General features: G+C 44.7%; 1 pseudogene; it reads right to left on the bottom strand.

The window, feature by feature from the left end:
* Positions 1-6: 6 nt before the first annotated feature.
* Positions 7-2,719, bottom strand: LOC111528098 (annotated as a pseudogene).
* Between the last annotated feature and the right edge of the window lie 6,729 nt (positions 2,720-9,448).

The following is a 9,448-nucleotide window of genomic DNA, read 5'->3' as shown; positions in this document are numbered from 1 at the left end:
TGGGCCCTATGACTGTGGCTCCGTGTTGGCCGCCAGCAGCGGGGCAGCCACCGGCAGGTCCTGGGAGGGGCAGTGTGGCTGGGCAGGACTTAACAGAAAAGGGCTCAGTACCACCGAAAGTCTCCTTCCAGAGTTGGAGTTTGGGGCACTGCTCCAAATCACTCCCCCCCCCCACCACACAAATCCCACTCAGAGAGGACAATGTGGCTTCAGACCAGCCCCGTTGACACCCCGTTTCCGGTGGGACAGCTGCCTGGGTGGGCAGGGAAGCCTGGGAACAAGGCTGAGGCCCCAGAGGTGACAGAGCCAGAGGTTTCGCCCCCCACCCCTATCAAACCCTCAGGATCACTGGAGGGTGCAGGGTGTCTGGGCACAAGGTGTCTCAGGTTCAAGGCCAAGTGCTGTGAGGTTCCTGAACTTGGGGAGCTCTGATATTGGAGTCAGCACTGCTGTACTCTCCATGACACACAGACAGGGAAATCAGCTCTGGTTTGTGTGTGGGAAGCTAAAACAGAAATTTCTGAGTCAAGCTGGCAGTGGGGGCGGATGGTGAGTACACATCGGGAGAGGTTGTGTTAAGGTGGAGACTCCAGAGCAATCTCATTAGTACTTTCTCCCTCTGTCGGCCCCAAGACAGGAGGGCTTGCTTAACAGCTAGGGAAGGAGGAATTGGGAAGCTGATGAGTCTACACACCCAAGCTTTGCACCCCACACATTAAGGAGTCCCCCGAACCAAACCAGCTGCCAGCCCTGCCTTCCATCCCAGCTCCTCTATGGGGGAGGGGGCAGGACAACTGCAGAGTGTCCAGAGCCAGGCCTGGCACACACAAAGTACTCCCTTTAATGTGTGCCCCTAAGAGGAGGGCCTCAATCTGGCATCTTAGTGTCCCTGGGCTCCCGATGACAACCCTCGAGCAAGGGATAGAAAGGGCATGGGCAAAGAGGTGTGTGCTGGAAGAGAGGTGGGTGGGGGGGAGACAGAGGAGAAAGAGGAGGAGGAGAGCAAGGAGGAAAAGGAGTAGAACGCGAAGAGAACCTACTTACTTGGGCCCTTGGGATCTCATCTCTATTTGGGTCATTATCTTCTCTGGCCGCAGCCTGGGACTCCCTGGTTTTCCTTCCTGGAGGTTTCTCCCCAGGGCTGCTGTGCTTGGGTTCCTTGGGTCTTGCGGAGTTCCCCAGGAGCCCCACACCAGAGACTGGCGGGAAGTTGGCAGGATCAGGTGGAACTGCTGAGAGTCTCTGCCCCCAGGCAGGAAAGGCTCCCAGCGGGGCCAGTTTTGTTGCAACCCCTAGGGATTTCTTCTCCTGGGCCACCTTCCTTCCCAGAGGGCCCCGGGGCAGGGGCCCTGTAACTGCAGCTCCTGAACAGCTGGGCCTGATCCCCACCTTTCCCCATACCATACTCTGCATTTTCTTCAAGGAAGACATGTCCAGCTCTCCCACGGCCGGCCTCTCCATGGCTGGGGTGAGACTGCATGCAGGGAGCAGAGGTCAGGAGAGGTCCCTGAACGTGAAAGTAACTCTCCTTGCGGTGCATACTCGGGCGTCTGCCAAGTGTCTGCTGGCTTCTCGGGGCTTCCGGGCTTGGCCTGGCTTCCTTCTTTGGTGTGAATGATCACCCTAATCACAGGTAAGCCGCTGCTCGCATCTGCGGAATCAGAGTCTTGGGTAGACAGCCTGGCGCGGCCTTCCGCGGAGATCGCGGGGATCCGCTTGGACGCTCAATCTGCTCTTCGAGCCCCTTTCCCGGTTCTCCCAGGCTGGTCCTGACCCAGGGCTACTGAGGTGGAGAGGGCCGATGGAGTTCTGCTGCCATTCTCCCGGGCTGGGGCTCAGCGCGCCTCTCCCACTGGAACGGACCTCCAGGTCCACGCGGATGTCAGCGGACCCTTCAGCAGCGGAGCCTTCTGGGGACAGGTGTCCCTGGACCCTAGGCGGCAGCAGGATAGAGCAGGATAGAGGTTCGTCAGCCAGGTAGGACGAGTAGTCCACACTGTCCCCTTTGTCATGGACCGGGGTGCCAGGTTGGCCTTCCTGGCCCCAGAGCACCACCCTTCCCTGCTCTATCATTTCTCTCTCAGGCTCGAAGCTGAAGCCCTCGGGATCTGTAAATCCGCCCTTGCCCCCACCGCTGCGCTTCGTCCCCAAATGGAGGCATCAGCAGTGGCCTTGGCCACGTGGGGCTCTGAGGCTGGCGGTGTGGGGGCCGGCCTGCTTGCAGCCCTCTGGGCAGAAACAAGCCTCGCAAACGGACACCTCATCAGGGTAGCTCCTGGCGGCATTCCAGACAGACTGGGCTGTGGGGAGATGGTCGTCCTGGTAGCCGAGGGAGGGGAGAGCCAAGTCCAGCCAAACCCAGCCGAGCGGGCCATGAGACAGGAACAGCGAGGCCTTTGGGGCACTGCCGCCCTCACCAAAGTCTGCTCACAATGTTCCTGACCACGCGTGGCCTCTGGGCACCCTCGAGGCCTACGCCTTGCCTTCTCACTGTCCCACGCCTTCTCATCGGTCCACCCACCACCAACCAGCATGCCCCTTGTTGAGAGAGGCCTCTGGGATTTACCCAATCAGGAGGCAGACTCTTGGATTGCCTGGAGGCCTGTCGTTTGACTGAGTGGGTGTGCTTGGGTCGTGTCTTGGGGCCAGTGCCCACTGGAGCTCTCCATCCACTTCTTTCTTCCAGTCCTGCCGCCTCTGGCTGGGCAGTGAGAGCCATGTCTCTGAGCCCCAGTGTCCCATTTGTAAGGTGGAGGTGGAGGGGAAAGCTGCCCCCAGCTCATCAGCTTGGGTGAGTAAATGTCGTGATGCACGCGAAGCACCCAGAGCACAGAGGAGCTGCAAGCCTCCATTCCACATCAAGAGCCAGCCCCAATGGGAACATGGTCAGGGAGGCCTACAGTCAAGAAGCAAGGGGTTTAGGGTTGTTTCTGCTAGTGCTGCAAAAATCACCATTGTTGTTTTCCTAGGAGTTCACTGTGCTGAACCTGTAACGGCTTGGGGTAGCATGGACGTGTTGACCATGCTTCCGTCCATGAACATGGGATGTGTCTTCATTTATTTGTCTTCTGTTTCTTTCATTAGTGTTTGATCAGTTTCAGTATGCACACCTTACACGTCCCTGGATAAGTGTGTTCCAAACAAAGTGTTTTGTTCTTGTCCTGGTATTCTAAATACGTTGGTCTCCCGGGTGTCTTTTCTGGATACTTTGTTGTTCGAGCATAGAAAAGTCAGTGATATTCGCATGTTGCTTTTCCATTCTGCAAGTTTGCTGACTTTGTCTATTGGTTTTGATCGTTTTTTGGTGCAGTGTACATTAGGGTGTTCTCTATGTGAAATCATGTCATCTGCAAGCAGAGATAATTGAGCTTCTTACTTTCCAATTTAGACTCCTCTTATTCCTTTTTTTACACTACGTGATTAAATCACGTGGCTGTGAGTCCCACGTGTGTGTGTGTGTGTGTGTGTGTGTGTGTGTGTATACGAGCGTGTGCGGGCTGGCGCCCCTGTATACCCCAACTTGGGAATCAAATTAATCAGGGATGCTCTCCCTTGAGGGAGAAAGGCCTGATTCACGGAGTGAAGGCAGTGGTGAAGGATCCCTGAAGGCTCCAGTGCGCAAAAGCAGGGCTGGGATCTACCTTAAACAACAGATGTTTTTCAGTTCTAAAACCTAGGAGGGCATGGAGTGGGACAAACTCTTAGAAATAAAAAATTCCAACCTGCCAAACCACCACACCCACGTGCCAATCAACCCTCGTGGGCACAGCCACTTGCAATTTGATCACCTATTCTAAGAAAAAAAGGAAGCAAATTGGAAGCTAAGAAGCTCAATTATCTCTGCCTGCAGATGACATGATCATACATAGAGAAAACACTAAGGTACACTGCACCCAAAAATGGTCAAAACCAATAAACAAAGTCAGCAAAGTTACAGAGTGCAAAAGCAATGTGAAAATCACTCGCATTTCTATGCTGGAACAATAAGGTATACGAAAAAGACACCAGGAAACCAACGTATTTAGAATACCAGGGCAAGAGCAAAAACCCTTTGGAATACGTTTATCCACGGAGGTGAAAAGTGTGCACACTGAAACCAATCAAACATTGATGAAACACGCAGAAGACCAATAAATGCGGACATATTCCGTGTTCATGGACGGGAAGACAGTTAACAGGTAGGTACTACCCAGAGCCATTACAGATTCAATGTGGTGAGTGCCTAGGAAAACGAGAATAGTGCTTTTCACAGCACTAGTGGAAACAACCCTAAAGCCCCTGCTTCTTGACTGTGAGCCTCTCTGCCCATGTTCATATCAGGTGCTGGATCTTGCTGTGGAACAGAGGCCTGCAGTTCCTCTGTGTGACCGGTGCTACTCGTGCATCACGAAGAGAGCCGTCACCAGACATTGAATCTGCCAGCACCTTTACCTTGAACTTCCCAGTCTGCAGAACTGTGGGAAACAAACATTTGTTCTTTAAGCCACCCGGTCTATGGTAGTTTGTTATAGCAGCCTGAACTGATTAAGATACTGATCATCAGGGAAATGCAAATGAGAATCACAATATTGCATCACACCTGTTCAGGTGATCACTATAAAAAAAAAAAAACAAAAAAAAAACAGAAACTGGAACCCTTGTACACTAGTGGGGATGTGAAATGGTGTGCCCACTATTAAAAACAGTATGAAACTTTCTCCAAGATATAAAAATAGAAATACTTAAATATGACCCATAAATCCCACTTCTGAGTAAATATCCAGAAGACCTGAAAAATGATCTTGAATATATATTTGCACACCCATGTTCACGGCAGTATTATTCACAATAGCCAGGAGGCAGAAACAACCTGACTCTCCATGAATGGATGCATGGATCTTTACAATTCAGCATATACATCCAGTGAAATATTATTTGGCCTTTTAAAAAGGAAAATCCTGTCATATGATACAACATGAATGAAACTTCAGGACATTATGCTAAGTGAAATAAGCCAGTCACAAAAAGAAAAACATTGCATGATTATACTTATATGAGGTACTTTAAAAAGTCAAACTTTTAGAAACAAAAAGTAAAAGGGTGATTGCCAAGGGCTGCGGAGAGCAGGGGAAAGGGGTGTAGTTGTTCACTGGGTGTAGAGTTAGTTTCAGTTTCGGAGGATGAAAAAGTTCTAGAGATCAGTTGCACAATAAGATTCATATAGGGAATACTACTGTATTGTACACTTTAAAATGATTAAGATGATATGTTTTATGTTTTTTTTTACCACAATGAAAAAAGTTCTACCTAGAGAAATTAGGTAAGAAAAAAAAATCAAAGAGCATCTCAAACTAGAAAGAGAGATGTAAAATTATCTCTATTCACAAACCACACAATTCTGTACATAGAAAATCCAAAAGAATCTACAAAACCATTACTGAAGCTAATGAACAAATTAATGCACAAATTCAACAAGGTTGCAGAGAATAGGATAGATCAAAAGGCAAAAAATATAAAAATACTGTATGATTCCATTTATATGAGGTACCTAGAGTAATCAAATTCATATCGACAGAAAGTAGAATGCTGTGTGCCAGCATCTGAGTGGGGAAAGAGGAAATGGGAGGGGTTATTTCATGGGTACATAATTTCCATTTGGGAAGATGAAACAACTTGTAGAGATAGACAGTGATGATGGTTGTACAGCAATGGGGATGTAGTTAACACTACTAAACTGTACGCTTAACAATAGTCAAAATTGTAAACTTCTTTGTAACAAGAAAACAGATTTACTGATTTTAAGAGAAAAGACACTATTTTGTTTTGAAAAAGACAAGAAAGCTAGCCCGAGGAAACATCTGAAATACTCAGAAAAATCCTACTCATATCTTCAGCATGTTCCAATAACTTGTTTAAACAACACACTAAAAATTAATAAATATTTTTATAATTCTAAAAGTCTCACAGTTATTGCACAATGCAAATCATCCACACACTATTATTTGGCTCATGCCAATTTTGTGAGGGTATGATTTACAAAAGATTTAGCGTTTCTCACAAAACTCACATCAGGAAATATGTATTTACAAAACCAAATACATTATACAAAAAACCATCATGTTATTCAGTAAAAATGTTTTGAAATCATTAAAAAGCTTATTCAACTGTAGTACAAACTTGGAAAAGAATATTACATTATCACACACCTACTACCTCTACAAAAGTTGCTTACCACATTTATGTAATGTAGCCAGTCAACTGTAAACTGTGTTCAACTATCTCCTAGTGTTACTATGTTTCTGTGCTTGCAGGAATGAATAATGCAATCTGCCTAATTTAAATGAAATTTAAATAATGGCACTTTAAAAATACAGTATCTTTAAAAACCACAATGTAAGAAGTTTTGGTTGCTGGCTTTGAATGGTGGCATAGGTGCAAGCTCGCTTCACTCCACCTCACAGAAAAAAAAAAAAAATACATATATATATATATATATATATATATATATATATAATGCCAAGATTATCACCTGCAATGTCCCTGAACTCAACTATGATGAACAGTCAGTTGCTAGGGCCACAGAGAAGTGAAAAAACTCCAAGCAAACAATAAGAGAATTGGATTTCCATATCTGCAACACCCTCCCCCTGAATCTGCTTGGCACTATGTGTGCAGAAAATTTCCCTTGAGCCATGGTTTCTTCACTGGAAGAAGTGATACTGAGGTGAACAGTCAGCTTCCGCACCATCTTGGGTTCCCTGGCAGGAGACCTGTTCCTGACTCAACCCATGGGAAGCATCATGAGTGCCTGAGGGGAGAAATGTCCCTGAAGACAGCCAGAGACAAAACAGGGAGGCAGAACTATCATCCTCAGCCCTGGAACCTCTGCTCTGTAACTCAGCCAGAGGAGATGCCAAATCAGAGTGGTTGTTCAGCAGCACCACACTGTTAGTGGGATGTTCCACGGGCCCCTAGGCATGGACCCTTAGCCAGATCTTCCAAACTGCCAAGATATCACTTTTGGGACCTTCCCCTTTCTGGATGGGCAGCACTCCAATCATTTGCTTGAGATCAGGCAGACTTGGGCTTAAGGAACCATCTAATGCTGTAAAGGAGTCAGTGGCCTAGCAGAAAAAAATAAGACATCCAACAGGTAAATTACACAGAATCTCTAAGCAAACATAAAATTCCAGACAAGCCAGACAGAGAAGACTGGAATAAATAATGAATTTTTTCGGTATTTTATTTCATTTGTAGCTGTTGTGAAGGAGATTCTTGATTTTATTTTTTTCAGAGTGTTCACTGTTGGCATATAGAAATGCTAGATTTATGTGTGTTGATTTTCTATCCTGCAACGTGCTGAATTTGTTCATCAGTTCGAAGAGTTTATTGGTGGAGTCTTAAGGTTTTGCAAATACAAGATCATGTCATCTGCAAACAAGTAGAAGGATAATTATCCGAGGCTGGAAAGGGTAGTGAGGCGTGAGGGAGAGGTAAGAATGATTAACGGGCCCCCCAAAAAAGATATTTGAATAGAATGCACTGTCGGCTTCCCTGGTTTTGAGACTTTCAGACTTGGACTGAACCACTCCAAGCTTCTCCCTTTCCCCAGCTTTCAGTTCTTCCCCAGTCAGTATGATGCTAGTTGTGGGTCTGTATGTTCCTTCTACACCCAGTTTTGTGAGGGCTTCCGCCATGAAGGAATTTTGAATTTCATCTAGTGGTTTTTCTCAGCATTAATTGAAATGATCATATGGTTGTTATCCTTCATTCTGTTGATATGGTGTATCACATTGATTTGCATATGTTGAACTCTCCTCGGATCCCTGGGATAAATCCCACTTGGTCATGATGATGACTGAACACCTTTCCTGTACGATTTGGAACACAACAAGGTGCCCACGTTCACCACTTTTGCTCACCGTGGTACTAGAAATCCTACGTGGAACAATCAGACAAGAGAAAGAAATAAAAGTCATCCAAATTAGAAAGAAAGAAGTCAAATTATCAATGTATTCTTGAATTTGATTTGCTAGTATTTGCTGAAGATTTTTGCATCAATATTCAGCAAATACTGAGAAATTGGCCTGTAGCTTTCTTTCTTTCTTTTCTTATTTAATGTGTCTTTGTCTGACTTTTGGTATCAGGGTATTACTGGCCTTGTAGAATGAGTTTGGAAATATTCCCGCCCCATCTGTTTTTCAGAAAAGTTTGAGTAGGATTAGTACTAGTTCTTCTTGAAGTTTTTGTTCTTTTCTGATGTAAGTGCTTTTAGATATAGACTTCTCTCTTAGTACTGCTTTTGCTGTATCCCATAGGTTTGGATATGTTGTGTTTCCATCGTCATTCGTTTCAAGAAATTTTTAAATTTCCTGCTTAGTTTCTCCCCTGACCCACTGGCCATTCAGGAGCATACTGTTTAATTTCCACGTATTTGCATAGTTTCCAAAATGTCTGTAGTTATTGATCTCTAGTTTTATTCCATTGTGGTCAGAGAAGATGTCTGATGTTATTGCAATTTTTGGAATGTTTTAAGATTTGTGACCTCACGTGGTGTATCCTTAAGAATGATCCATGTACTGAGGAAAAGAACGTGTATTCTGCAGCCGTTGGATGAAAAGTCTTGTAAATATCTATTACATCCATTTGCCCTATAGGGCAGATTAAGGCTGATGTTTCTTTGTTGATTTCCTGTCTGGAAGTTCTCTTTAATGTTGAAAGTGGGAAGTCGAAGTCTCCAGCTATTATTGTATTGGGGTCTATCACTCTCTTAAGCTCTAGTAATATTTGTTTTACATATCTGGGTGCTCGAATGTTGGGTGCATATATATTTACAATTATTTTATCCTCTGGCTCAATTGGCCACTTTATCACTATATAATGACCTTCTTTATCTCTTCTTATACTCTCTGTCTTAAAATCTCTCTTGTCTGACAGAAGCCGAGATACTGGTTTTCTTTTTTGGTTTCCATTGGCATGGAATATTTATTTCCTTCTTTTTATTTTCTGTCTATGTTTGTCTTTATAGGTGATGTGTGTTTCTTATAGGAAACAGATCATTGGGTCTTTTAAAAATATTTATTCAGCTACTTTATGTCATTTGATTGGAGAGTTTAGTTCATTTACATTCAATGTTACTGTCGATAAGTAAGGACTTGCTCCTTCCAATTTGTTATTTCCTTTCTGGTTGTTTTGTAATCTTCTTTTCCTTCTTTTCCTCCTGTCTTGCCTTTACAGAGGATGATTTTCTCTGGTGGTAAAATTTAATTTCTTGCTTTTTATTTTTTATGTATTCATTTTATGTTTTTCCACTTGAGGTTACCATGAGGCTTCCAGATACTAATTTATAACCCATTATTTTAAACTGATGACAACTTAGCACTGATTGTATACACAAACAAACAAGGGAAAAGATAAGTTATGAAAATTCAACACTTTAACTTCATCTGTCCACTTTTAAAGTTTTGTT

This window comes from Piliocolobus tephrosceles, unplaced genomic scaffold, assembly GCF_002776525.5.
Source record: "Piliocolobus tephrosceles isolate RC106 unplaced genomic scaffold, ASM277652v3 unscaffolded_338, whole genome shotgun sequence".
In the NCBI taxonomy this organism is placed as follows: domain Eukaryota; kingdom Metazoa; phylum Chordata; class Mammalia; order Primates; family Cercopithecidae; genus Piliocolobus; species Piliocolobus tephrosceles.
The sequence above is the reverse complement of the archived record's forward strand: the minus strand, read 5'-3'. Positions and strand labels throughout refer to the sequence as shown.